General features: G+C 37.3%; 1 non-coding gene across 1 annotated transcript; it reads left to right on the forward strand.

The window, feature by feature from the left end:
- Positions 1-3,385: 3,385 nt before the first annotated feature.
- Positions 3,386-3,503, forward strand: LOC141400225 (small nucleolar RNA SNORA11). The gene has a single exon (XR_012412116.1). It is a non-coding gene; the product is annotated as a small nucleolar RNA SNORA11 (small nucleolar RNA).
- The last annotated feature ends 422 nt before the right edge of the window (positions 3,504-3,925 follow it).

Below are 3,925 nucleotides of genomic sequence, written 5' to 3' on the forward strand. Positions count from 1 at the left end.
CACTACCTTTAACGTGTGTTAAAGGCAGTTCCCTAGGTGACACCACTGGGAGGTGTTGTTACTGCTACGAACGAAACTCAAATGTCAGAATATTTTTTTTTTTTTTGCCGCGCGTGATCGTGTTTTTTGTTCGACACGATTTTGCGCGGCACGATTTAGCACGATCTGCACTATGTGTCACGACCGTGCTAACTACGAAGATATCATAAAGTCGTGTGAAGAAATCGTATTAAACATGAAAATCGAACAGCAAGGTCAAAAAGAATATAAAACCGACCAAAAAATACACAAGTTGCAGTCTTCGTACAATTATTTTCTTCGTCTTTGTAGTCTGGTAAGCCTGATACTTTTGCCATCTAAAACATGACCAGAAGATCATCACGATCTAAAATTGTTAAAACAATTAGCTACGAAAGTTTTGGCTATATCCGTCAGTTCAACAACGAGTGAGAGTTTTTTCTCTACATCTGGAAATATACTCAACGAAATAGGTACCAGACTTGGAAAAAATATTATTTTTAATAAGGATATGTTAATATCCCAGCAAAATTTGAAGGAAGGGGTTCCATGCGATGACGTGATTTCATGGCATCTTTTGCATTGGTTCATTGAAAGTCGTGAAATATCCGATCTTTTCATTAGCATTTCAACCAATGCAAAGGAAATCGTGAAAGATCCGATCTTTTCATCAGCATTTGAACCCATGCGAAGGAAGTCGTGAAATATCCGATCTTTTCATCAGAATTTGAACCCATTCCATCGATCCAATAGAGATGAATTTTGTGTTTTTATTTATACACATTTTTCTAAATATATAAGATTAATTAAGGTATTAAATCCCGAAATTCAGGCTTCAAAATGTCACCACCAATTGTTGATAAATGCAGTAAATAAATCAAAAAATCATACACTCGCATCATGTTGTCCATGGAGTATTCTTTGATTCTTTGTTTTAGAATAGGTCCATGAAATGTAAGATTAAGCAAGAAATCGGAAAGGAAAAAAATTTGTTGGCTTCAACTAATTTTCACACTTTTTTCGACATTGATGGCTACAGAGCTTCCACGTAAATTATTTTTACTGGCAATTTTTCGCGGAAAGGTTTACTATGCAGTATGAACGCCTGGTACCGGATTACAGCAAATTCGGTTCAACAATGTGTTGGTAACGGTAAAATACTTCAATACAGGATGATTCGTTACATGGGAACCACACGGAATGTTGGACGTAGGAATATTTTTGTTAGAGTGTTTTTAGGCCACTAGGTCCCATTAATAAAAATGTCAGGTCGATATATTATCTAGAAGTATTTTTGTCACACCTTCCCATGTAAGTCCCAGCACTGTGCATGGGCCTCATCTTCCATGAGAACGCGAAGAACGCCATCCAGCACATGGCGCTGGCATATGATAAACATTTGCTGCAGTCAAACTTAAAGCCTATAATTTTGCCGATATTCACGATTGTTGAATCGGTATGAATCATCACAATTGATCCCCACAGGCTGAACACACATTATGGTGTTCTTCTGCGATTGTTTGAACTTTCCCATCTTTTAATTTGAGCGTAGCTAACCAACCACGGCTTGATATTCAACGCTGTCAAGGTATTTGCCGAGCATGCACATTGGCTCCACTTCTCCAGATAAAGCGTGCTTACCTGACCGACATTGGCTTCAATGCTCTCACCATACCTTTTCTTTGAACTAATAACAAACCCTCTTGCAATGCCTGTTTAGTTATGCTTCCTTTTGCTCATTCATGCTGCATTGTTCTCCTCTCAAGGACTATCTGTACTGCTGCCGTATAAGTCTGTGTTACTTTCTGAACAATCAGGTATCGCTGAACTGGTAAGCGTAGACACAGTCGCTTGCATTGTACTCTTTCGATTGGATGGACGAATGGTATTGATATCAGCTGGTTTGCCGGTGGAGCGGCCTTTGTTTTCAAGTTGTAGTTTGAATATCAATGTTTAACTCAATAGGGTTTTAAGCTTTAAATAAGGCTTTGTATAATGGCCGCTCATAAATTTGGTTTTTGTAAAAAATTTTCTCCGTAAGTCTAACTATTGACTTGTGGCGTGATGAATTTTGGGTCTGTGACCCTTTATTGCAAGATTAGAAACTTATATACATAACTCAATTTCCAGCAGCTGTAGGCTGTTTCTGGGATGATATATCCTAAGTCAAATCCGTTGAGGATTGTTTTTAAATACCTTAATTCCGAAATTGTAGCCTTCATGGTCTTTGAAGCAGTTTTTGTACTTTTTCCACAATAAGTACGAGAAGGATAAGAGTTAGAGACATTCAATTTGCCACGAAAACCAATATATAACATGTTTCTCTTTTTTGTTTCGTAACAAATTGAGGATATTTATTAATTCAACTTCACCACACATTTTTATTCGAGTGTATTTCCCTTTTTGTTAGCTGCTACCTTTTTACAATTAATTTCAATAACACTTATATTTTGTTCAACATTTTTTTATAATTCTGCGGTAAAATAAGATACAGTAGCATTCAATGTCTTCAAACCACCATCAAAACTGTCTGTGAAACATTGTGACAAAATCAAGGTGTGTGTGTTACAATGACAAGCCACCGGCGCACTCCAATCATTGTGGGAAAATGTCTTACTGACGTTTGGATGAGGCTGTCTGCAGCAGCAGCATCTGTGGATTGCTGACTGACTGTGACGACAATTGCGATTACGATACGCGATGTTGGATGCATGTTGACAGTAATGATATCTCATTGTGGCGCGTTATTTAATATCATCGATATTTCTCGCCTCCATCTGCCAAAGTTTGCACTTAGATATATTACACGAAGTTGTGTGTGCGAGCGAATAAACAAATTTGCATGTAGATGGTTGATGAAAGGTCGTTGTTCTTAACAAGGTAACAACTACTTTGAAACGTGGAGTTGAATTCATTGAATATTTTCTATGGAAGATATTTCTTGCTTACGACATTGTACTATAAATAACCTTTAAAAGGTCTTCCGTATATAGAAGACCTTTGACACATCTTCAGTATATAGAAGACCTTTAAAAAGTCTTCTGTCTATAGAATACCTTTAAATGTCTTCTGTGTATAAAGACCTTAAAACGGTCTTCTGTGTGTAGAAGACCTTTGAAAGTCTTCTGTGTATAGAAGAACTTTGCAAGGTATTCTATGATAGAATACCTTTGAAAGGTCTTCTGTTTATAAAACACATTTGAAAGGTATTCTATGATAGAATACCTTTGAAAGGTCTTCTGTGTATAGAAGACAGTTGAAGGGTCTTCTGTGTAAGGAAGACCTTTGAAAAGTCTTCTGTGTTCGGAAGACTTTGGAAAGGTCTTCTGTATATTTGATAGGCCTTCTGGGTATAGAAGAGCTATGAAAGGTCTTCTGTGTATAGGAGACCTACGAAAGGTCTTCTATGTATAGAAGACCTCTGATAGGTCTTTTGTGTATAGAAAACCTTTGAGGGGTCTTTTATAAACAGAAGACCTTTGAATAGTCTTCTGTGAAGAGAAGACCTTTGAATAGTCTTCTGTGAAGGGAAGACCTTAGAAAGGTCTTCTGTGTGTAGAAGACCTCTGAAAGATCTTCTGTATATAGAAGACCTCTGAACGGTCTTCTGTGTATAGGAAACCTTTGAAAGGTCTCCTGTGTATAGAAGACCTTTGAAAGATCTTCTGTGAATAGAAGACCTAAGAAAGTTCTTCCGTGTATAGAAGACCTTTGAAAGACCTATTAAAAGTCTTCTGCGTTTAGAAGACCTCTGAAAGGTCTTTTGTGTATAGAAGACCTATGAGAAGTCTTCTGTGTATAGAAGACCTTGGAAAGGTCTTCTGCGTATAGAAGACCTTTGAAAGACCTATGAAAGTCATGTGCGTATAGAAGACCTCTGAAAGGTCTTCTGTGTATAGAAGACCTA

The sequence above is a fragment of the Musca autumnalis genome, unplaced genomic scaffold, assembly GCF_047663935.1.
Source record: "Musca autumnalis isolate F117 unplaced genomic scaffold, ASM4766393v1 scaffold_3, whole genome shotgun sequence".
NCBI classification, from domain to species: domain Eukaryota; kingdom Metazoa; phylum Arthropoda; class Insecta; order Diptera; family Muscidae; genus Musca; species Musca autumnalis.